At 37.3% G+C, this 27,130-nt stretch overlaps 1 long non-coding RNA gene across 1 annotated transcript in view; it reads left to right on the top strand.

The window, feature by feature from the left end:
- The window catches only part of LOC111560110, a 273,609-nt gene that overhangs the window by 125,751 nt on the left and 120,728 nt on the right, over positions 1 to 27,130 (top strand). The window lies entirely within an intron of this gene.

Genomic DNA, 27,130 nt, shown 5'->3' on the forward strand with positions numbered 1-27,130 from the left:
AACAACTTATAGTATATTACTGGAGACAAAGCCCAATAACTGAAATATTAATTCAAAGGGAAAAGAATTGTGAATGAAACATCTTTATATAAAGACTGGTAGTAAGCATTTTATCCAACAGGGAATGTATCTTCTTTGTAAGGTGTTCTTACAACATTTGCAAAAGTAAGAACTTACAATAGGCCAAGGTAAAAGCATAAACACATTTAAAATTTGGAATAATAAAGGGACACCCAGGTGGCTCAGTCAGTTAAGCCCCTGACTTTGGCTCAGGTCATGATCTCATGGTTCCTGAGTTTGAACTCTGAGTCCAGCTTGCTACTGTCAGTGCAGAGCCTGCTTTGGATCATATTTCTCTCTCTCTCTGCCCCTCCTCCACTTGTGCTCTCTCTCTCTCTCTCTCTCTCTCTCTCTCTCTCTCTCTCAAAAATAAACAAACATAAATTAAAAAAAAATTAAATAATAAAAATCAAGTAAGTTGAGTATACTATAATAAAACTAGAAAATAGAAGCATATTTAGAAACAAACAAAAATATCCAACAATTTGGACACATGGAAATGTTTTCTTTCATTTCCTCTTGGCTCCAAAAAAAAAAAAAAAAACTCAGGACAACAAGAAACATGATAAGATGCTACATATAAAAGATAAAATTCAGAGCAGTAACCATCATAACATTGAACTACAAAGAATGGAATTGAATTAATTAAGGACTAGAGGTTGGAGATTACAAAAAGAGCAAGAAAAAGAAAATTTAAAATGCTCTATAAATGAATAAGTTCTGAGGATTGAATGTAAAATACGGACACTATAGTTAACACTGTATTATAGAAATAAAATTTGCTAAGAGAGTAGAACTTAAATGTTCTCATCAAAGAAAACAAAACATGGAAACATATGTGGTGATGGATGTGTTAATTAACTGGATTGGGGAGATCCTTTCACAATGTATACGTATATCAAACCACTATGATGTTCACTCTGAATATCTTACAAATTTTATGTCTATTATACCTCCATAAAGCTGATTTTTTTAAAAAGCACTAAAATTTATTGTTATGGACATGAGTTTAGACTGAAGTACAAGCAGAGATGGCAAGAACAGAGGCCAGATATGAAGAGTTTATCTGTTTAGAAGGCGACCACATCTCCATCCCAGATACTAAAGGAAGAGCGGAAAGGGCTTTGAACAATAGGCTGAGTAAATTTCACTGGAATGAAATCAAATCAATTCTGTGGTGAAGAGTTGATTAAGGATGCTATCTTCTGACCCACACCTATTTTTTTTTTTTCAAATGGTTTTACAACTAAGAGAGAAGTACAACATCTTTTGTATGCAGTAATTAGTATATGGAACTGACTAGACAGCAGAAAACAGAAGCCTCACAGGCATTTGATGGAAGGATATGAACCTGGGCAAAATAAAAACAGTGTTTCACTTAAGCCTTAAAATAGTCTTTGGGCCTCCCAAAAGTCTGTTCAGGAAGATTTCATAATTGCTATTGATTAGCAATTGCTGTTTCTCTTATGTTTTCTTCTCTCTTTTTCTCCCTGAAATTATCTATTTGTGAGGCAAGAAATAATTGGTCCTTTTTATTCATAGGTCACTAAACCCACAAGGAACCTCATTCCAGATCTGATGGAGAGAACTGCCATGCATTTAGAGATCCTGGACTCTTAAGATGGGCATTTTGGTTGCCTCCCTGGAGGGGAGGGTGGGTGTACTCTGGAAAGAAAAGTACAATTTGGAGCTCCAAAGGGAGGCTGTGGTGCTATAGCTTAGTTGTTCATCAGTTTCCTTTCATCCAAGGCATGTAACTCAGCTGTCCTTCCCAGACTCCCTGGCAGTTACAGGTGGCTAGATGAATGAGTTCCTGCAAACTGAGCATGAACAGAAAGACTGACATGTAATATCTCATACGTATGTTACTTCAAATGCTTTGGAAACCATGGATTAAAAATGGCACAGCCACAAGCTGGAAGGAGCATGGCTCCTTGGATCACAAATTAGAGAAGAGCCATTACTGGTCAGAACCATGTGGTTTATGGGGTGCCTGGGTAGCTCAGTCGGTTAAGCGGCCAACTTAGGCTCAGGTCATGATCTCACGGTTTGTGAGTTCAGGCCCCGCATGGGGCTCTGTGCTGACAGCTCAGAGCCTGGAGTCTGTTTCAGAGTCTGTGTCTCCCTCTCTCTCTCTCTCTGCCCCTCCCCCACTTGCACTCTGTCTCTTTCTCTCCTTCTCTTAAAAATAAACATTAAAAAAATTTTTTAAAAAGAGAAAAAAAAGAATCACTTGGTTTGTACTTACCCATAACAAATTTGTTTATATTTGCAGCATTGGATCTGGAGGTTGGTTATTGCAGAAACTAGTGTTTGCTGATCAATATATAGCACATAACTTTTATTCTTTCCACTATTATTAGAACTTATCAATTTTTTCCTTTTCCCCCCTATATAAGTAACTTATTTTATACTGTTCTTGGGGCAGATATCTGATTATTTTCTTATGGGTTCTAGACAGGAATTTTCTGCATAAAAATGTAGAATACTTTAAAAGAGTTGATAAATATTGTCAAAATTCTCTCTAGAATGATTGTGCTAATTTTATAATTCCACCAGAAATGAAGAAGAGGTCAACATTTTCTAGACTAATAGTGTTCTAAACTAATTGTGTATGTTTCTATTGATTTGTGATGAAAACCCATAATGTACATATATTTTTTCTAACACAATACATAATCTGCTTCAGAACAATGCATTCTGATATTTTTATACTCTGGACACAGATCCCTTTGTTTATATTTTCTTAGTAATTGGTGCTATGGATGCTCACTTTTCTTAAATGCTTGTTTGTTTCTACCCACATGTTTTTCGATGAACTTTAGAAACATTTTGTTAAGATCCTTAAAAAGTTCCACAGGGAATATTATATGAGATGCGTTCATCTAATAAATATTTTTAGGAAATGTACTATATTTACAATATTTAGCATTTCTAAACAGGAAGATATTTTTATGTTTGCTTTGTTAATCTACCTCAGTAAAAATTTGTACTTTTTTTATGTGCTCATGTATACTTGCCTTTTAAATTTAAGCCAAACTATTTTATTATTTGTATTGCAAGTATGAGTGGAATGTATGAAAGCTTACAGGGAAACCATATGTTTTAAAAATCAGTTTTACTTGGAATCATTTTCTGTATAAAAGATTTAGCTTTTTTTTTTTTTTATAATAGGAACTAACAATGTCTAAAACCCGAAAAGGCCTATCTGTTCCATTTTTAGGCTGATTCACACAACTACATAGTTTAAAGTTAAAATACATTGTTTAAAATTGAACAAATGTAATTTAAAAACTAGTCAAACTTCTTCTGAGAAGCTATGCTTTCTGACAAGTTTTGTAAAGGTAAACTTGTTTAGCAAGGGAAAATAAAGATTGTGAAGATTCTAGAAATTATGCCAAATATGAAATCGTTGCAAAAATCAGGAATGTTTAGTCCTGGGAAGGGAAGGCTTGATAACAGATGTCACAAAATATGTAAAAAGTTATCCCATCAAAGGAATAGATTTTTCAGGTCTCTGATGTGTGTGACAAAACTACCCAACAGGTAAAGATCTGATGATAGAAATTTTGATTCAAAGTTAAGTGAAATCTTCTGACCTTTTGAAACATCCAGAAGTGAGCAGGGCTGTTTTCGGAGGTTCTGAATTTCTGCTGGAGCTAGGCAGGCCATCTATCAAGGACATGGGGTAAGATGTTCCTACCCGGGGTCAGAGCCTGGTCTCCATGTCCCTATGGTCCCGGCCAGCTGTGATTTTGTCATGCGAATGTCAGGCAGTGAAGGTGGTCCCTCTGGTGAGTGGAACTTCATTTTAGCTGTGTCAGCAGTCAGTACTAGGGCCAACTATGAGTTTATCCCTTTATCTAGTGGTTCTGTGCTGTAAACGTTCTGCCTGTGAAGAACAACTTCCTATTCTCTGCATCTTCAGTTGCAAATTCGAGTTACACAATCACGAGTTTCCTTCTCATATTCAAATGGTTGTTCCAACAACAACAACATGATTTCCTCGGCTACATTAAGGTTTTTTTTCTTTCTAAAAAAAAAAATCTTACCATAGTACTTGTCAATCATTTGAAAATAATCTCTGGTTCTTAAACACAGAGCATTAAAAAATTGTGAAATCTAGAATAAAAATCATCAAAATAATAGGTCTTTATAATTCGGGCATTTATTACATGTAGTCTGTTATACTATAACAGCTTATTTAAAAAAACAATCTTATGGGACTATGTCTTCTATATCTAAACTCATGAATTTAGCTTGATTAACTTTATAATATTGTCCTCAAATGTAGAAGGATTACTATGGGGCTTTGGGAATAATACTGAAATTGGCTCAGTGATACCCCCATTACTGGGGTCTGAGGGGCATAATTGGACTAGATAATGCCTGAGGGTCTCTTCCAGCTCTACCGTTTGGTAGTTTTGGCATTCGGTAGCTAGCAAAAGTATCAATTATCCAGGCACTCATCAGTGACGTAAATATTCAGGGTTTTAAATAGGGAGGGGGTCATTGGCCCAGGGAGAGTATAGGAGGGATTGGCCACTGCTGTCTTGATATGAGCTGGTTTCCCTCCAAGGTCATAGTCTCTCAATAGCACTCATTAACCCTGAATGCTGTAAAAAGAGATGTATGCAAAGGAATGCTGTACTTTCATGGTGGGAGAGTCCTTAGAAATCATGTGGTTCAATACTCTCCATGTATCCTTTTTCTCCAAGTGACTTCCCAAGATCACATATCTGCTTAGGGACAGAACTATAATGAACACACAGAGTAACTCTAAGAAAAATGCATTTTACAAGGACATTATAACTGCGATAACACTGTCTTTATATCCTGATATCAAGACCAAATAAAATGAAGATCTGAAGGAAGTGGCCTCATAAGACTGGATGCGGCTTTTTATTGATGGAAAGAGGAGCATTCTGCTCACCAGAAACAAATTCAGTCGTCGGATGCTCGCTACGCTCAGGATTTATCAAAGCAATAGTACGCTGTGGTTTCTTTTTAAATTTTTATTGAAGAAAAAAACCAAAAAAAGCGGCAAAATATTTTTTTTCAGGACTTCCTTGTTTTTATTTCAGGGATTTTTAAGTCATTCTTTTAAGTCTCTGACAGATCTGGAAAACTTTGGATGATGGTACATTCTTCTTTGTGATGTCCTTTGTGCTGACAGACTGTCTTGGCTCCCTTAAGAAGGAGGCTGAGAGCCTGACAGTACCCTGGATGACTGGACCGTAAGTTTCATATTGCCTTCCCTGGAATGTCTCTGTATCTCTTTTTCCAGTCGTCTTTGCTCTAGTCTCTGGGACATATCTACTAGGTCTTGTCTTAGTTCATCATTCTGTTATTTTCATTGCTTTCCTGAGAAAATTGAGGAACATGGAGTAAATGAAAATGCATATGTTCAGTTGCTCAGTGTGATTAGTTTACTTGGTGGGTAGTTTTTCTGGAAGTGCTAAAGGTGAAACGACAATCTATTGTAATATATCAGTTTCTTCTGACAAGAAATCCTGAAGACCTGAATTGTACTGGACTGAAAATGAGGCAATGGACAGAGATATTATTTGGAAGAAAATATCAGCAGATACTGATGGTGTTTTATATTCAAGAGTAAGTACACATATGAAAAGATAACTCTGAGGGTCTGTATTAAATGCAAGGACATATAAGCACAGGACCTAATGAGGGTTCAGGGTAGAGAACCTAACCAAGTTCAGGGACATCAGGGGAGGCCAGGGATGAGGAGGCATCAGATTTTGTCACTTAAAGCTCATTGTTAAGTAGGGTCACATGCTGGATTTTAGGAGGTTGAGGTAGGGACAATGATGGAAGCTGCTTTTTAAAACACTTGGTTATGAGAGGAATGAAAGTTTCGAGGCAAAAATCTAGGAAGGTATGGAAAGCCATGAAGGTTCTTTTTTTTTTTTAATTTAATGGAAGTGGATTAGAGAATATTTATAGAAAGTAGAGATTAAGTGCACAGGACTGATGGGATAGGTCATTGGTAAAGCTTCTGGAAGGGATAGATTTCAGGTGCAGATACATGAATAGCCTGGATATTCCTTCTTCTGGGACAGGGTAAGGTAAGGAAGTGTGAATGCAGAAGTGGGCTGGTAAAGACCTCTGACTGTGTGATGATGAAAGTGAAATATTCTTCTGTGAGGTGAGAGTGTGCTGAGACAGACAGCATGAGGGTAAGTGTGAAAGCTTGGAATGACCATGAAAAAGACTGGGAGAGGGAACTTATTCAGAATATACAACTGGAAACTTATTCAGAATATGCAACCGGATGGCCATGTGGTTTTGAAAGCCCAGATGAAAATACATAATACAAAATTTTTGTTGGAATAGTCTACTGATCTACATAGTTGTGTGGGTGAGTTTGTTTTTTTATTTTGAGCTGAGCCTAGCATCCTAGCCATGGATGGTTTTGCAGAGGGACCCTTTGGAAGAAGAGAAAGGTGAAAGGGTGCAGAGTAACAGATCATCAAAAAAGAAGGATGCAAATGGACTTGAAAAATAGGGAAGGGGGGTGAGAGTAGGAGATATATTTGGCAAGCTGAGAGGGTTAAAAAATCTTAGCACAACAGAAAACTATTGGTGGAAGAGAAAAAGGATGTTGGAGTTTGTTGTTGAGGTGGAAAACTCAGGTTGATGATGGTGCTGGTTGCAGCAGTTAAGTGAAAACCAAGTCATTCCAGTTGAGAGGTCAATAAACTATAAGGCTATTCAGTCTTTGAAGAGCCATCTACATGACTTAGGACTGTATCCAAATTACGGCAGGGAGAAAATGATGAGGTAGATGCCAAATCTTTGGGGTGATGTGAACCTCAAAGGAACATTTGCTTTTGAAAGGTTTTAATTGTTAAAAAGTAAAATGAAGTATAACATCCATGAAATAGTAAATCCAGGATTATTACGTTTCCCATGCCCAAGGATCTCTTATAAATCTGCAGGAGGGATAAAAAAAAGTAGTCCAAGAAAGGATAAGGAACAAAAATGGATGCATGAGTGAATAAATGGTGGGTCTATCAGGGTATTGTTAAAAACAGAATAAGAAAGACATGAAGAGGGACTCCTGTATCTGTCAGGCTTCAGCTTTAACCTCAGTTCTGCCAGCTCCTGACTGATGAAACTTGGCTAAACTAATCAGTCAGATTTCTCATCTGCAGAATGGAGAGAATATAGTAACTAGTGTATGTGGTAGTAGTGAGAATTAGATGTCACATGTAGAATACTTAAAATAGTGCATGGTGCCAAATGTTTTAAAAAATGCTAGCATATGGTATTATTATTATTGCTTTATTAGTAATTATTGTTATCATTTTTTAAAGTTTATTTACTTTGAGAGAGAGAGAGAGAGAGCAAGCAGAGGAGGGGCAGAGAAAGAGAGAGAGAGAGAGAGAGAGAGAAAATCCTAAGCAGGCTCTGTGCTAATGGCATAGAACCCAATGCGGAGCTTGACTCATGAAATCATGAGACCATGACCTGAGTCGAAATCAAGAGTTGGACACTTAACCAGGGGAACCACCCAGGAGCCCCTATTGTTATCATTTAACTCATCATAATTAAGAAGCCAAACCTAGTAGAAAAAAGAAAACAGTTCATTATGAAGCTAAATATATATTGGTATTCATAGAAATGTTCCCTTTAATCATTGAAGTAATAGAGTCTTGATACAGAGTCTCTTTCTTTGTGTTTTCCAAAACTCAAAGCGCTCTTTTTGGATAAGCTCAACTCTGGTTGTAGGACAGCCTTTGGTGTTGTATGAATCACCAGCATCAGAATTACCAAGACGCAACCTGGCATTTCAGAGTTAGAATCTTTCTGTTGGAAAGGAGAAGAAAGGGGAAGGTGTCATTTACAGTATCAGTTTTGGAGATCATTCATCTCAAAGAGATCAGGCTCTCTGCTTCCAGAAAATTTTGGAATATTTTCTTCTTTAACTATTGTCCCTTTTATAAAATGAATGACTGTACCTAGGAGAGGAAATAATATTGATAAATAATTTTCAGTTCAGTATAAAGTATTTACTGTGACTTGAAAGTATATTTGCTAGAAAAAATTATTGCAAATGTTCCTGAAAGGTGAGTCTCAGACTTAGGTAAATAAAGAAAAAGAATGGACTATTCTTAATACTTTCAACAGTTATAAGTATGCATATTGCAAAAAGTTAATGTTATTTTAATTCAAAAGTAAGAAAGTGATGAAATATTTTCATCCTACATCTGAATGTGTACTGTCACTGCCATGACATGTGGTGTATCTAGATTTGACCCAGCTTGGTATGTCTTATTACCCAGGGGTACATTCTTTCCCTGGGAGCATTGTGGGAATCTGCTTAATGTGGGAAGAACTTTTTCCTTTAATAATCAATTTATCCACCAGACTTTAAAAGTACATAGATATTTTCGGAATCTGTCGAGTGGGTTGTGTTCTCATTCTTGGAGCATTGAATGCATCCTTCCACATTTAGCCTCCAGCCCTACCTCTCAAATCAATTGTATCATGTGCCAAAATCATTACCTCTCTTCCCCCTATCACTGTATTTCTTTACATGTCAGAAAAGGTCATCTGAGAGGCTCTAAGAGGAAATCTTTAAAGACTTTAAATCTTCACTTAGAAAAGAGTTTTCCATGTATCTCTAGGGGATTGTTTGTATTATAAAGGCAGATGGCCTTATGATGCGAGTGCTTCATTCCCAGAATAGCCACATTCTCCTTGACCACGTATTCGCTTAACAAATATAGTAGCACTTGCTAAACACCACCGAGTATCAGCATTGCAGAAAGCATCGCAGAAGAACGATGAAAAATGTTCTTGCTCTCAAGGAACTTACTGCCTGGTTGGCCTCCAGTTTGGGGAAACAGGGAGGCACACAACAAATTATATTACATCAACTGATTAATATCCTTTGAAGATTCACACCAGACCATCCACCCACGTCTGACCCCTCAAGTTGTGAAATAATTACATTATATGTAACATTAGGGATGAAAAATCTTTTTTTGTCCCATTGCTTTCTTGAAGTACAGAAGTTCTGCATGAACACATGATTATAACAATTCAAATACAAAAACAAACAAGCTAAAGCATGTAAGATCTCACCTTCCACTTTCCCTTGTGTCTCTCTCCAACTGTCCTTGCCCAGAGGTGCAAAGTACTAACACTTTAGGATGCTATCGTTTAGAAGATTTATTTTAAAAGAATAAACATCTTGATTATTTGTCTTCCCATCTAGGAACATGGGGGTTTTGCTGCACTTGGATCTTTTTTATTATGTTTTCTATTTTCTGGTTGCTAATTCATGGAAAAGTTATTTTTGATTTTTAATATTTTTACCTTAAGCAACATTACCATTTGCTCATATTTTAAAAATGCTTCTGAATTGAATCTCTCTTTGTTCTAGATGGATATAAATACCACCTACACATAATCACATCTTTATTTTCACTATTTCTTCTATTCATTTTCTGTCTTTTACTGAACTTCTTGGGACTTGAGAACAATGTGGAGTAGTAGTGATGATATTTCAGTCAAGATCTTTCTGGTTGCAAATAACATACACTTAACTTGAATGAACTTAGGTAAAAAGAGGAAATGCACACAGTTTGCCGCTGACCCGAAGTCACTGCAGGTTGGCCCAAAGGACACCCTCAACCAGAAGCTGAAATGCAGCCAGGACTCATGCTCTCACTAGCTCATTTTTAATTTTCTCTCCATTTGGGACTCATTTTCTATACCTATTGATTTCCCCCTATTGAGAGGGACCCCAGATATAGGGAGTTTCATGTTTCATGTCTCAGAACATCTGCCACTAGTTGGAATTCAATTCCTTTGCTCCACGTAAGTTGGGAAAGCAAAACCTAGGAAAGAACAATGATTGGCTTGGTTCGGCTCAGATTTTAACCTTAAACAGTGCTCTGGAGGGTGGACCCGTTCATCCCTACCATACAGTTGTCTTGCTGTGGGGATCAGTTCCCCATAGAAGGAGGTTATTTTTCCTAGAGAAAAGGAATAGGGCTAAGCAGACAAACAGAAGATGTCCACAATAGTGGACTTCCTAATCTTATTAGTGCCTTTAATGGGATTGTATTTAAAACAGTGTTTATCTGTGAAGTGTGATATGTGGTAAATGCTATAGTTTTTGGTAGATACATTTTAACAAGGTAATGAACTGGTGTTAAATTTTATGTATGTAATGTGTTTTCAATGTTTGTCTAATGATCTTGTAGATTATATTTTAAAATCTATTCATATCATTTTAGTATTTACAGGATTTTAAAAAACCCCAAATGTCCCTTGCTTCAACTTTTGCTCCTTTTTGCTTTTTTTCTCATTTCTTGTCTCCCTTCTCTGCACTCCACTCCCATTCATTCTTGTTTGTTTGTTTTCTACTCCCTGTCTCCCTTGAACCTTAACAAATTATAAGATTGGGAAAACAGCTCTTAAGAGAATTGTTCTGACAGTTGTTGGGGTGAGATTTTACCAGTGATTCTCAAACAGGAGGCATAGACCCTCTCTGACTGTCCCATACCCAATTTCAGCAGCTGGCAGAGATGATGAAAATTGCATCCTGGATCCCACAAGGACATGTACCAGCTTCTCTTCTCCCTGTTCTCTGAGACTCCAGTCCTGCTTTGGCTTAAGGAGTCACACTTTCTTCAGGTACAGGGAGATGCGTCATCTGAATATAAAGCCTTTAGCTTCTACATGAATCTTACAAAATACTTCATATACTTAATATTCAGAGATGCCCTACAGATGAGCAATCCTTGCATACCTGGGAAAAAATTCTCCTTGGCTACAAGCATTATTCTAATCCACAGCTGGACTGTACTTAGATAAATTTTATTTATACTTTTATGTCTCTTTCTATCAATGTGATTGCACTGGAATTTTTTATAATGTTAATTATTTACATTTTGCCATGAAGATGTTGCCAATTTGAGATGCCCTCTGTATTTTTCTGTTTTTGAAAAACCTTTTTATATCATAGAATTTAACTCTGATGGTTTTGAAAGACTTGCAAATAAGGCTGTTGTGGTTTGATGCATTTTAAAGGAATAAAATCTTTTTTTGTTCTTTTTTGGAGAGAGAGAAGGGGAGAGACAGCACCAGCTGGGGATCCTGGGAGAAGGATAGAGGGACAGAGAGAGAATCTTAAGGGTCTGACCCAGGGTTCCATCCCACGACCCTGGAAACATGACCTGAGCCAAAATCAAGATTCAGACACTCAGCTGACTCAGCCATCTGGGTGCCCCTAAAGGAATAGAATCTTTTAAATTTTTTTTTTCAACGTTTTATTTATTTTTGGGACAGAGAGAGACAGAGAATGAACGGGGGAGGGGCAGAGAGAGAGGGAGACACAGAATCGGAAACTGGCTCCAGGCTCTGAGCCATCAGCCCAGAGTCCGATGCGGGGCTCGACTCACGGACCGCGAGATCGTGACCTGGCTGAAGTCGGATGCTTAACCGACTGCGCCACCCAGGCGCCCCGGAATAGAATCTTTTAAATCTCAATGATTTTCCATTTTCAATGGGTCAATCTAGTTATTTTATATTTTCTCACAAGTCAACATTTTGTTTTTTGAATTTATACATGGACAGTTGCAGGTAGTAACTTTCTATAATTTATGAAATTTCTTTCATATCTGTAGTTATGTTACTTTTCCACTTTTAAAGTTGTTTGTGTTTTCTAACTTTTTTGATGATGCACAAACATGGTCTGTTTCGCTAGTATCTTCAAAGAACCAGTTATTGTTTTTATTTATTTATTATTGGTCTTCTTACTATATTTTTATTTGATTTGTTTTTTTATCTTCATTAATTCCTTCCCTTTATGAGTTGAGTCTTATTTTATTATTTTCCTTGATCGTTGAAGTGAATGTTTGTCAATCTTTTTTATTTTAAGTTCCGCTTTAGCTCTATTCAACAGGTTTTGATATGTAGTGCATTTCTAAATCTCTAATTTTAAAATTGATATTCTCTGTAACCCTATTGTTATATTGAAGTGTGTTTTATGATTTTTTTTAAAGTTATTTATTTATTTGGAGAGAGAGAGTGAGCAGGGGTGGGGCAGAGAGACAGAGAGAGAATCCCAAGTAGGCTGTGCACTAAGAGTGGGCTCAAACTCATGAGATCGTGACCTGAGCTGAAATCAAAGGTCAGATGCTTAACTGACTGAGCCCCCCAGGAGCTCCCTGAAATGTGTTTTATGTTTAAGAAGATAAATTTATTTTGGATACCCTTTGCTTTTATTTTCCAACAGCTCATATTTGGGCAAGATGTTGAAGAAAAAGTCCGAATCTAGTTTAAATAATCTTCAGCTTTCTAACTTTATTTGACTTATTGTTCTATTTCCTTACCTCTATCCTTATACTTTTTTTTTCAATATATGAAATTTATTGTCAAATTGGTTTCCATACAACACCCAGTGCTCATCCCAAAAGGTGCCCTCCTCAATACCCATCACCCACCCTCCCCTCCCTCCCACCCCCCATCAACCCTCAGTTTGTTCTCAGTTTTTAAGAGTCTCTTATGCTTTGGCTCTCTCCCACTCTAACCTTTTATTTTTCTTCCCCTCCCCCATGGGTTTCTGTTAAGTTTCTCAGGGTCCACATAAGAGTGAAACCATATGGTATCTGTCTGTCTCTGTATAGCTTATTTCACTTAGCATCACACTCTCCAGTTCCATCCACGTTGCTACAAAGGGCCATATTTCATTCTTTCTCATTGCCACGTAGTACTCCATTGTGTATATAAACCACGATTTCTTTATCCATTCATCAGTTGATGGACATTTAGGTTCTTTCCATAATTTGGCTATTGTTGAGAGTGCTGCTATGGACATTGGGGTACAAGTGCCCCTATGCATCAGTATTCCTGTATCCCTTGGATAAATTCCTAGCAGTGCTATTGCTGGGTCATAGGGTAGGTCTATTTTTAATTTTCTGAGGAACCTCCACACTGTTTTCCAGAGCGGCTGCACCAATTTGCATTCCCACCAACAGTGCAAGAGGGTTCCCGTTTCTACACATCCTCTCCAGCATCTATAGTCTCCTGATTTGTTCATTTTGGCCACTCTGACTGGCGTGAGGTGATATCTGAGTGTGGTTTTGATTTGTATTTCCCTGATGAGGAGTGACGTTGAACATCTTTTCATGTGCCTGTTGGCCATCCGGATGTCTTCTTTAGAGAAGTGCCTATTCATGTTTTCTGCCCATTTCTTCACTGGGTTATTTGTTTTTCGGGTGTGGAGTTTGGTGAGCTCTTTATAGATTTTGGATACTAGCCTTTGTCTGATATGTCATTTGCAAATATCTTTTCCCATTCCGTTGGTTGCCTTTTAGTTTTGTTGGTTGTTTCCTTTGCTGTGCAGAAGCTTTTTATCTTCATAAGGTCCCAGTAATTCACTTTTGCTTTTAATTCCCTTGCCTTTGGGGATGTGTCGAGTAAGAGATTGCTACGGCTGAGGTCAGAGAGGTCTTTTCCTGCTTTCTCCTGTAGGGTTTTGATGGTTTCCTGTCTCACATTCAGGTCCTTTATCCATTTTGAGTTTATTTTTGTGAATGGTGTGAGAAAGTGGTTTAGTCTCAACCTTCTGCATGTTGCTGTCCAGTTCTCCCAGCACCATTTGTTAAAGAGGCTGTCTTTTTTCCATTGGATGTTCTTTCCTGCTTTGTCAAAGATGAGTTGGCCATACGTTTGTGGGTCTAGTTCTGGGGTTTCTAGTCTATTCCATTGGTCTAGGTGTCTGTTTTTGTGCCAATACCATGCTGTCTTGATGATGACAGCTTTGTAGTAGAGGCTAAAGTCTGGGATTGTGATGCCTCCTGCTTTGGTCTTCTTCTTCAAAATTCCTTTGGCTATTCGGGGCCTTTTGTGGTTCCATATGAATTTTAGGATTGCTTGTTCTAGTTTCGAGAAGAATGCTGGTGCAATTTTGATTGGGATTGCATTGAATGTGTAGATAGCTTTGCGTAGTATTGACATTTTGACAATATTTATTCTTCCAATCCATGAGCAGGGAATGTCTTTCCATTTCTTTATATCTTCTTCAATTATCTTCATAAGCTTTCTATAGTTTTCAGCATACAGATGTTTTACATCTTTGGTTAGATTTATTCCTAGGTATTTTATGCTTCTTGGTGCAATTGTGAATGGGATCAGTTTCTTTATTTTTCTTTCTGTTGCTTCATTGTTAGTGTATAAGAATGCAACTGATTTGTGTACATTGATTTTGTATCCTGCAACTTTGCTGAATTAATGTATCAGTTCTAGCAGGCTTTTGGTGGAGTCTATCGGATTTTCCATGTATAGTATCATGTCATCTGCAAAAAGTGAAAGCTTGACTTCATCTTTGCCAATTTTGATGCCTTTGATTTCCTTTTGTTGTCTGATTGCTGATGCTAGAACTTCCAACACCATGTTAAACAACAGTGGTGAGAGTGGACATCCCTGCCGTGTTCCTGATCTTAGGGAAAAAGCTCTCAGTTTTTCCCCATTGAGGATGATGTTAGCTATGGGCTTTTCATAAATGGCTTTTATGATGTTTAAGTATGTTCCTTCTATCCCGACTTTCTCAAGCATTTTTATTAAGAAACATTGCTGAATTTTGTCAAATGCCTTTTCTGCATCGATTGACAGGATCATATGGTTCTTATATTTTCTTTTATTAATGTGATGTATCACGTTGATTGATTTGCGAATGTTGAACCAGCCCTGCATCCCAGGAATGAATCCCACTTGATCACGGTGAATAATTCTTTGTATATGCTGTTGAATTCGATTTGCTAGTATCTTATTGAGAATTTTTGCATCCATATTCATCAGGGATATTGGCCTGTAGTTCTCTTTTTTTACTGGGTCTCTGTCTGGCTTAGGAATCAAAGTAATACTGGCTTCATAGAATGAGTCTGGAAGTTTTCCTTCCATTTCTATTTCTTGGAATAGCTTGAGAAGGATAGGTATTATCTCTGCTTTAAATGTCTGGTAAAACTCCCCTGGGAAGCCATCTGGTCCCGGACTCTTATTTGTTGGGAGATTTTTGATAACTGACTCAATTTCTTTGCTGGTTATGGGTCTGTTCAAGCTTTCTATTTCCTCCTGATTGAGTTTTGGAAGAGTGTGGGTGTTCAGGAATTTGTCCATTTCTTCCAGGTTGTCCAATTTGTTGGCATATAATTTTTCATAGTATTCCCTGATAATTGTTTGTATCTCTGAGGGATTGGTTGTAATAATTCCATTTTCATTCATGATTTTATCTATTTGGGTCATTTCCCCCCCCCCTTTTTTTTTTGAGAAGCCTGGCTAGAGGTTTGTCAATTTTGTTTATTTTTTCAAAAAACCAACTCTTGGTTTCGTTGATCTGCTCTACAGTTCTTTTAGATTCTATATTGTTTATTTCTGCTCTGATTTTATTATTTCTCTTCTTCTGCTGGGTTTAGGCTGCCTTTGCTGTTCTGCTTCTAGTTCCTTTAGGTGTGCTGTTAGATTTTGTATTTGGGATTTTTCTTGTTTCTTGAGATAGGCCTGGATTGCAATGTATTTTCCTCTCAGGATCGCCTTCACTGCATCCCAAAGCATTTGGATTGTTGTATTTTCATTTTCGTTTGTTTCCATATATTTTTTAATTTCTTCTCTAATTGCCTGGTTGACCCACTCATTCTTTAGTAGGGTGTTCTTTAACCTCCATGCTTTTGGAGGTTCTCCAGACTTTTTTCTGTGGTTGATTTCAAGCTTCATAGCATTGTGGTCTGAAAGTATGCATGGTATAATTTCAATTCTTGTATACTTATGAAGGGCTGTTTTGTGACCCAGTATATGATCTATCTTGGAGAATGTTCCATGTGCACTCGAGAAGAAAGTATATTCTGTTGCTTTGGGATGCAGAGTTCTAAATATATCTGTCAAGTCCATCTGATCCAATGTATCATTCAGAGCCCTTGTTTCTTTATTGACCGTGTGTCTAGATGATCTAACCGCTTCTGTAAGTGGAGTATTAAAGTCCCCTGCAATTACCTCATTCTTATCAATAAGGTTGCTTATGTTTATGAGTAATTGTTTTTATATTTGGGGGCTCCCGTATTCGGCACATAGACATTTATAATTGTTAGCTCTTCCTGATGGATAGACCCTGTAATTATTATATAATGCCCTTCTTCATCTCTTGTTACAGCCTTTAATTTAAAGTCTAGTTTGTCTGATATAAGTATGGCTACTCCAGCTTTCTTTTGGCTTCAGGTAGCATGATAAATAGTTCTCCATCCCCTCACTCTCAATCTGAAGGTGTCCTCAGGTCTAAAATGAGTCTCTTGTAGACAGCAAATAGATGGGTCTTGTTTTTTTATCCATTCTGATACCCTATGTCTTTTGGTTGGTGCATTTAGTCCATTTACATTCAGTGTTATTATAGAACGATATGGGTTTAGAGTCATTGTGATGTATGTTTTATGCTTGTAGCGATGTCTCTGGTACTTTGTCTCACAGGATCCCCCTTAGGATCTCTTGTAGGGCTGGTTTGGTGGTGACAAATTCCTTCAGTTTTCATTTGTTTGGGAAGACCTTTATCTCTCCTTCTATTCTAAATGACAGACTTGCTGGATAAAGGATTTTCGGTTGCATATTTTTTCTGTTCATCACATTGAAGATCTCCTGCCAATCCTTTCTGGCCTGCCAAATTTCAGAAGAGAGATTGGTCACGAGTCTTATAGGTCTCCCTTTATATGTTAGGGCACGTTTATCCCTTGCTGCTTTCAGGATTTTCTCTTTATCCTTGTATTTTGCCAGTTTCACTATGATATGTCGTGCAGAAGATCGATTCAAGTTACGTCTGAAGAGAGTTCTCTGTGCCTCTTGGATTTCAATGCCTTTTTCCTTCCCCAGTTCAGGGAAGTTCTCAGCTATTATTTCTTCAAGTACACCTTCAGCACCTTTCCCTCTTTCTTCCTTCTCCAGGATACCAATTATGCGTATATTATTTCTCTTTAGTGCCTCACTTAATTCTCTAATTTTCCCCTCATACTCCTGGATTTTTTTATCTCTATTTTCCTCAGCTTCCTCTTTTTCCATAATTTTATCTTCTAGTTCACCTTTTCTCTCCTCCGCCTCTTCAATCTGAGCCGTGGTCATTTCCATTTTATTTTGCATCTCATTTATAGCGTTTTTCAGCTCCTCCTGACTATTCCTTAGTCCCTTGATCTCTGTAGCAATAGATTCTCTGCTGTCCTGTATACTGTTTTCAAGCCCAGCGATTAATTTTATGACTATTATTCTAAATTCACTTTCTGTTATATTATTTAAATCCTTTTTGATCAGTTCATTAGCTGTTGTTATTTCCTGGAGATTCTTTTGAGGGGAAGTTTTCCGTTTGGTCATTTTGGATAGTCCCTGGAGTGGTGTGGACCTGCAGGGCACCTCCCCTGTGCTGTGGTGTATAACTGGAGTTTGTGGGCGGGGCCTCAGTCAGACCTGATGTCTGCTCCCAGCCCACAGCTGGGGCCACAGTCAGACTGGTGTGTGCCTTCTCTTCCCCTCTCCTAGGGGCGGGATTCACTGTGGAGTGGCGTGGCCCATCTGGGCTACTTGCACACTGCCAAGCTTGTGGTGCTGGGGATCTGGCGTATTAGCTGGGGTGGGTAGACAAGGTGCACGGTGGTAGGAGGGGCAGGCTTAGCTCGCTTCTCCTTAGGTGATCCACTTCAGGAGGGGCCCTGTGGCAGCGGGAGGGAGTCAGACCCGCCGCTGGAGGGATGGATCCACAGAAGCACAGCGTTGGGTGTTTGCACGGAGCAAGCAAATTCACTGGCAGAAACTGGTTCCCTTTGGGATTTTGGCTGGGGGATGGGCAAGGGAGATGGTGCTGGTGAGCGCCTTTGTTCCCCGCCAAACTGAGCTCTGTCGTCCAGGGGCTCAGCAACTCTCCCTCCTGTTTCCTCCAATCTTCCCGGTCTCTGAGCAGAGCTGTTAACTTATGACCTCCCAGATGCTAAGTCCCGCTTGCTGTCGGAACACACTCTGTCTGGCCCCTCCGCTTTTGCAAGCCAGACTCGGGGGCTCTGCTTGGCCAGCAGGCTGCCCCTCCTCCCCGGCTCCCTCCTGCCAGTCCCTGTATCACACACGGCATCTCCGCCCCCCCCCACCCTCTTCCTTGGGCCTCTCATCTGCGCTTGGCTCCGGAGACTCCGTTCTGCTAGTCTTCTGGTGGTTTTCTGGGTTATTTAGGCAGGTGTAGGTGGAATCTAAGTGATCAGCAGGGCACATGGTGAGCCCAGCGTCCTCTTACGCTGCCATCTTCCCTCCCCCTTGATTAACTGTTTCAAAACGCATTCCTTTTACAGCTTAGAGATTGTATCCAAAAGACTTTGAATGAGTGGAGTTCCCAAGTCAGCCCTGATTTGGTCAGGGTGAGTAAAATGTGAATGAGGAAATCATGTGGGTCAAAAGGAAAATGCAGTAAGCAGGGAATTAATTTGCTATCTTTATACTTTTATGTCTATATCTTCTGTTTCCCCTCCTGGAACTGTTATTATGTGGATGGATATTTGAATTGAGCCCACCTTCCATTTATGTCAGGTTATTTGACTCCTCATCCTTTTTGACTGTTTTCTGTGGTAATCTCGTGGCACCACATTAGCTCACTAATTCAGTCTTTAGGTAAATGCATTCTACCTCACCGTATCTATTTTAACAATATTTTTGGTTATTCTAATTATTTTGATTATTTTTTTTTCTTAATGGAATTTTTTCTAACAATGCTAAGCTCTGCCAAATTTCTTTGTGGACACTTACTATACTTTAAACCTTTTTTTTTTTCTTCTAAATCTCAATGTATTTCTTGAACGTAGTCATTCTGTACTTGAAAATCGTTTATCTTATAATTTTGGCTTCCTGATGTACTTGGAGATTTATGCACAGTTCAGTTTTGTTCATAAGTATCTGTATCAGTTTTAATAGGTAGAATGTTTATTCCAATTGCAATTCAAGTTATGCTTTCCTAGTGAAATAAATATTTTCCATATCTGTAGCTGTGTTACCTCTTTATGCTTAACTTTGTGTTTTCCAACTTTTTTAAAAAATGAAATTTGGCAAAAACTTGTTTATTTCGTTAAACTCTTCAAAGAGCTAGCTTTTGACTTTACTGTTCAATAAAAAAGAGCCTGGTTCTTGTGTGCGTTCATATGTGTGTGCACATCAAATGCTCATGTGTTGGTAGCATGTACTCTAGAATGGAGATCCTAGTCCCTTATTTTGTTTCTAAATATTTAGGGCACTGCCTTGATTGATTCCCCAGCTCGTTCACTCAATTTCGGATTGGCTACTTCATAAGAAACTAGTTCTATTTGGGGGATAGCTCCTCAAGTCAGTTGGGGGGGCACCCTTCTGGGATTTTTAATTCTACTACTGCTTGTGTCTATTTTTATATTTCTTTAATAATTTCAAACAATTTTTGTTAGCATTAGAGTAAATTTATATACTCATGTATCTATGTTGCCAAATTGAATTGAACTTGGTCTATGATAGTTTTACTTATGAAAATAAGTATTTCCTTCAGTGATAATGATAATTTCAGAATGTTTTGTGTTATGGGCTGAATGTGTTCTTCCAAAATTCAAACATTGAGGCTCTAGCCCCCAGTGTGATGGTGTTAGGAGATGTGGCTGTTGGGAGGCAGTTAGATTTAGATAGGGTCATGAAAATGGGACTTCCGTGATGAGATTAGTGTCCTTATAAAAAGAGGAAGAGATGTGAGAGCTTCTTCTCACCACCAACTGGAGGTGTCCATCTATAAGCCCTAAATTACTGTACAGATATTTTAATTCATATACCACTGGCTGAAAAATCCTTTATTATATAGGAATCTTAAGGCTGACCTTAATTTCCTTAGACTTCTTTTTTAAAGTTATTTAGACATTAGGCTATAAACGCAATGATGAGATCTTCTGTACTTAGAAATGACCCCTAGATCATCAACTGCTTGTTGGGCAAGTTGCTAAGCTCTCTGAACTTTGACTTGGCCCTTGAGTTAGAGCAATGTCCTTCAGTATGTAGTATGAATATGAATTTTCTGAGTATCCTTTAAAGTTTTTTTTAATGTTTATATTTGAGAGAGACAGACCTTGAGTGTGGGAGGGGCAGAGAGACAGAGACAGAATCTGAAGCAGAGAGCCTGATGTGGGGCTCGAACTTATGAGCAGTGAGATCATGACCTGAGCCAAAGTCAGACACCCAACCTACTGAGCCACCCAGGCGTCCCTATCTGGGTATCCTTTTAAAAGGCAGACTTTGATCTGTAGATCTGGGATATAGCCTGGCAATATGGATATCTAGCAAGCAACCAAGTCATGCTGGTGTTGTGGAACACAATTTGAATAGCAAGAATAAATGTTCTCTAATTTTCCTTAAGCCATTCATACACAAAAATTAAATGAAACACTTCATAATATGCAAATATTCAGTCAGATGCAGTGACACCAATTTCTTACCTCCCCAGTGTCTCTCTTCTGTTCTCTAGATGAGCTAATCCCACAGGGTAGATGTGGCTGGTGAGGGAGTAATGTGAATAATGTACCTTGGACCATAGTTTGATTTCAGCTAGGCTCCTGTTATACTTTCCCCTCTACCCTAAAGGGGATCAGCCTGGAATTACAAATGAGCTTCAGTGTGTCACAGAGGAAAGCAGAATGTACACTCCTGTTGTCTCACACCATCATATTGTTTTTGGAAGGAAAGACGTGGATCTTCATGCTTCTTCTCCCTTGAGTGGCTACATTAAGTCAGGAACCTTATTGTCTATTGACTTCTCTCCGTTAAGGCCTGCTCATAAAGACAAATGTCTTACTTTTTGGTGGTTCAGCAGCTTTACCTTGCTAAGTGACACCGATTTTCATTTTATTTCCATTTTCATTGGAAAATACTTGTGGCCACACTTCATCGACCGACTCAAAAGTGTTACTGTTTTCTGATCAAAGCGCTTCTTGTTTGTAAAATGACAGAATACTTGTTCTCCTTTTCTTATCTCTTAATAATAGGAAAATAAACAGAAAATTTAAGGCATTCCCTTTACAACCCACAGAACTAAAAATCATAATTTGGATTTTACAGATTTCTTCTAATATTGATATATATGTGCTTAAGTAATTTTTAGGCTTGCATTTTTTAAGTTCAGACATAGGTTGTAAATTCTTTTTGGCAAGGGTTACACCCTTGTATCTTGAGGCTATTTATAGCTTCTGTATAATGGTTTGTATACAGTGACACTCATTTTGCATTTTTAACCTAATGAGTTTTAAATTTAAGTTTAGTACATATTTTCCAATGGCACTTTATTGCCTTCAATGTACACAAAGAATGACTAATATTTGCCTGACAAGTTGGACATAGCAGTGATTAAATGATATTGCTTGATTTTATCTTAATACTACAGAAAAAAATTAGAGCATATTGTATGGTGACTAGTGGCTTCTGTCAGATATGCATGTGTATTTGCATGTGTGTGTGTGTCAGAAAGAGAGTTCAAAAGCAGATAGAGTCTAGTGTGCTATAGGTAACTCTTGAAATAACTTCCTAATTGATACATACCATTTAAAGTAACAAAATAAAATTTAAATGAGGTCAAGGTCTGTGGACACTTAAAGTGTGGTAATAAAAGCTAAAATGAGGTCTCCAAGTTCATGGATGACTAAAACAGAATAGTAAAATAGACAGCACAGCACACATGAAAAATTTTCAAGTAATAATAAAAAATAGAAGAGAAAGAGAAAAAACATTTCATTGGGGAACATAAGACTCCACTAAATCCAGCAAAGTCCTTGAATCAGATCAAATACCATTTTTCAAAATCTATATAGCATTTTCCCAGATCTCACATCCTGTAACCTTGCTCTTTAGAGAATATAGAGGTTGTCAGAAAATCTCATTCAGTTGGATAATCCTGTGTCCTGAGCCCTCTTTAATACTTGATGACCCAAGATAATTCTTAATAGCACCTGTTTTACTACCAAAATGTCATTAGAATGGATGATAAATTGTATAATGATCTACCTTTGAGCAGAAGAGGAAGGTAAATAGACCTACTAGAAACAGAAACATACCTTCCACGACTAGCACCCATATTAAAGTCTGTTTTGTGTTGATTTGGAGCAAGATTGAATTTTCTACTAAGCAATAACAAAACAACCAGTACCAAACTAAAGGGCAAGGCAAAGAGAAAGGCAGTGAGAGGACAAACTACAGCGTTTGCTGCAGTGTGTCCTTCAATGAAGGAGTCTTTGCTCAAGGTCTCAGTTCTTGACTCATCAGCTTATTCCCTTAAAAGCTTGGAGCCAGTGATTCTGTCCAGAGCAGGGAAATCCGTCTATGGTAGAGGCCAGTGGAAATGGCAGCACATGAGGAAATATACTCCCACGCATTAATCTCCTTAATTTCTTTCTTTCTTTTTTTTTCTGGATGAACATCTGTTCTTGTCTTAGAATCAGGAGAGCTAATATCATGGGAAGTAAAGGCTATTTCCTAGACTGGTTTGTTGCCCAATACCACATCCTGAGGTGCTGAGAAGAGAAAAAACAGCTGGGAAGATACCAATGCCAGCTGCTAAAAGACTGTTTCCAGAATTTTTAATGATCAAATGTAGGAATATGGATATGTAAGAGCTGCATGGAGACTTAAACTTCCAAAGGTTTCTTTAGAAAAATCAAAGAGGCAGAAAAAAACAAAACAAGACACTTCATCTCTTACAAGGAATATATGATAAAAATTACTTCCTAAGGGGAAGAAAACCATTCCATTTTTCATTTGGTAAACATATGAAACAGTCTGTAAACAGGATTTTATCCTGAGTACTTAATGTTTTGCTTCTCTAATATTAGTTCGCATATTCTTAGTTGATAAGAACAGTTTTTTTTCTCTCTCTATGGTTTACACATAGATCAAAATTTTGGAGTCATCTTTGACAACTTCCTCTAAAATTTTAATTTTGTTTCTTTTTTTTTTAATATTTTATTCTTTTGAGTAATCTCTACACTTAAGTGGGGCTTGAATTCATAACACTGATATCAAGAGTCATATGCTCCCCCCGGCTGAGCCAGGCAGGCACCCCTTAATTTTGTTTCTTTATCACTTTTATAGGTTTTCTCTTATTTGACTCTCACAGATACAACAGGTACAACCATTTTTTGTTCCAAACAGTTCTGGACATTGTCATGAATCAAATTTCTTTAAAGCAACACTCTCTAAACTTTCTGGCTCAAAATCCTTCAATGAATTATCCTTGATTTCCAGATAATGTATGAAATATTTTAGTATCCAAAATCCTTCAAAATTTGACACCAATAAATTTTCCAATAGTATCTTTTATACTTCCTTTATATAAAATCCATGTCCTAGGCACATTGGGATATTTAATATTGCAGGAAAGACCATTCACAATTCCATGTGTTCAATTACACCACATGTACCTTTTGTTCCAACCATGTACAACTGTCCAATCTTCCTCAACTACTTTCAGATGATTCATGTGTTTGTGCTTGTGCAAAATATCACCTCTTCAAATATCTTCTTTCCCTCAATGTATGAATTCCAACTTAAGTCAAGAACTTGAGGGAGAAAGCTACATGTAAAATAATGAGACTGAACCGTTTTCTTACACCATACATAAAAACCAAAAATACATTAAAGACATACATGTGAGACCTGAAAACATAAAACTCCTAGAAGAAAATGTAGGCAACAATGTCTTTGACATTGGCCTTTGCAACATTTTTCTAGATATGGGAAAGGGAAACAAAACACAAAAATAAACTATTGGGGCTATACAAAAATAAAAAGTTTTTGCACAGTGAAAGAAACCATCAACAAAATGAAAGAAAACCTACTGAATGGGACAAGACATTCACAAATGATATGTCCAATAAGGGGTTAATGTCCAAAATATATATAAAGAACTTATGCAAGCTAACATCAAAAAGTAAATAATCCAATTAAAATGGGTAGAGGACCTGAACAGACATTTTTCCAGAGAAGACATACAGATGGCCAACAGACACATTAAAAGATGCTAAACACCACTGATCATGTGGGAAATGCAAATCAAAACCCTAATGAGAAACCTTACACCTGTCATAATGGCTAGAATCAAAAAGACAAGAAACAAGTGTTGGCCAAGAAGTGGAGGAAAAGCAACGCTTGTGCACTGTTAGTGGTAATGTTAATTGGCACAGCCATTATGGAAAACATTATGGAGCTTCCACAGAAGATTAAAAATAGAAATACCATATGATCTAGTAATTGTACTACTGGGTATTTACTCAAAGTAAATGAAAACACTGATTTGAAAAGTTGTATGCACTCCTATGTTTATTGCAGCATTATTTAAAATAGCCAAGATATGGAACACACACACACACACACACACACACACACACACACACACACACAGGAATATTACTTAGCCATAAAAAAATGAGATCTTGCCATTTGCGACAACATGGATGGACTTAGAAGGTATTATGCTAAGTGAAATGAGACAGAGAAAAACAAATACCATATTATTTTACTTATATGTGAAATCTAAGAAACAAAACAAATGAATAAATAAAGAAAAAAAAGCAGAAACAGACTCATAAATACAGAGAATAAACTGATGGGTGCCAGAGGTGACGGGGGTGGGGGATGGGCAAAATGGGTGAGAGGGAGTGGGAGAAATTGATTTCCCATTGTAGAATGAATAAGTCATGAGGATAAACAGTACGGCATAGAGAATGTAGCCAATGGTATTGTAATAGCATTGTACAGTGATAGATAGTAGCTACCCTTGTGAGCACAGCATAACATATAGGCTTGTGGAATCACTGTGTTGTACCCCTGAAACTAATATAACATTGTGTGTCAACCATACTTCAATTAAAAAAAGGAACACCCTAGGGAGACTATCCATATTTCCTTAGCAGAGATGATCATTTATCCTTTTGGACACCCCTAAATGCAGTGCATTTCTTCATAAACATACTTGTGGCAATATGCCACAGTAATAGGTTTACTCTTCTCTTTCTCTCCTTCCAGACTGGTGAGATACTTGATGGCTAAAACACACTTTTGTTCATTTTTTGTAAATCTCACTATCTTGGCAGAGTTCCTGGCATGTAGTAGGTTCTCATAAAGTTAATGTTGACTGCATGAATATTCCTTATTCCTTGAAATGCATATTTTCATATTTCCATTTTAGGAGCATTTTCTCTTCCTAGAAAGTCCTTTGACTCATCCACCATTTTTGCTTTTAGTGGTTAATAGTGAGAGAATGCACAGGCTTTGAAATGAAGCTGTCTTTGGTTTGAGAGCACCACTCCAATTCCAGTCTGAGTTACATGCTTTCAAGACATTGTAGGCATAAATATATCATGTGCCTAGCACTTGACATAATTCTTTCTTTACATCACAGTCCCAACCACCTGGCTGATGACTGTATCAATACAGGAACCATATTTAAAAAACATTTTTGTAATTTAATATTCAGTATATTGCCTTGCATATGAGAGGTGCTCAATAACTGTTACTGAATATGAATTGATGGCTTTATTTCCATCAGCTTGATATTTCACTACCTAGAATAGCTATGTGCTGCTGACAACCTGGGGTATTGTGTTCCATACTTTTTTTTTTAATATTATTTGCTTAAGCTCTAGAGACACTCACTCTTTAGTTATTTACATTTTAAGGAAAAATTGATCTTTTTTCTCACATAAGTGTTCCTCTAGGTGAATTCTAACTATAAATATATTTCCCTTTTACATCTTCTCATTTAAAATTTATCTCTCATATGGAATCATATTATAGGTCTTTTGAAAGTCTAAACCAGTGATCTTCACTGATTGCTTCTCAATCATGTTTAGTTATTTCTAAAAGAATCCACATATCTTAAGCATGATTTTTCTTGATTTTACAGAAACAATTTGCCTTTTGCGTACTTATTCTGTTTGTTTCATTAGCCCATCCATTAATATAAGCTCTGCATGTTTATCAAGTAAGCAATTGATACTCATTGGTCTATACTCCACAGAGTAACATTGATGATCTTTGATTTTGATTTGATTCACACTCGCAATCTTACAGTCCTACAGTATGGTAGAAGTGGAATAGTAAATTTTACCTTTTGCCCAAGAGTTAGACATTTTCATCTTCATATTTTTTCAACCTCTTACATGGATATAATCCCATTCTAGGAAATTATGCTGATAAATATGGTTAATTTTACACTAGGGTTTATTTTCTCAACCTCTAATAAATATTTAGAGATAAGCATCTGTCAGATATTTTCCTCAGTAAAGAAGTACCAAGTCATGCAGTTCAATACCAGTCTTTACCAGTTCATCTCCTCTATATTTTTCTTTCTCCTTTGCTTTTTCTCCTGTGGTACACAGTAATGTCTGGCATAATAGTTTACTTATGGTCTATCTTTCCTCATTGGAACATAAGGGTCACGTAGGTGATATGAGGCTATTTCGTTCATTGTTTTTTTATGCTACTATATTCTAGAATCTAAAACAGTGTTTGATGTAGAATAGTTCTACAAGAGACATTTGTTGAATAAATAAAATCACTTAGTTTTGTGGTTACTTTTATTTATTCCTGAGCATGTCTTCTATATATTGATCATTAAATGCCACTGTTGTCTTTCTCTCATTGATGAACTGAAATTTTTATATTCATTTACGTATTTCCCTGCCCTTCTTCTAGCTGGTTATTTCCTTTTTCTTTATTGAATATTCCATAGCTTGTTCATTATTTATGTCACTAGAAAGAAATTTTAAAAAGAACTTGGAACAGAGGAAATAAGTCAATATTTTATTTATGTCTTGTGAAGAAAAAGCATCTGATAAGATTCAAAAAATCTATGAGCCAAAAAGCATTGCCCATCTCAGAAATGAGCTGATCCAATCCACTCTGGATGTAAATGAAGCAGAGTGGGGTGGAACACCAGTCGGTACCCAAGCTTATTAACACAATAGCCATGCTTTCTCCTTAGGAACTATCATTCTGCAGTTAAAGCATATTTGGTTCACAACATGTTTTT

This window comes from Felis catus, chromosome A1 (genome assembly GCF_018350175.1).
Source record: "Felis catus isolate Fca126 chromosome A1, F.catus_Fca126_mat1.0, whole genome shotgun sequence".
Taxonomy (NCBI): Eukaryota; Metazoa; Chordata; class Mammalia; order Carnivora; family Felidae; genus Felis; species Felis catus.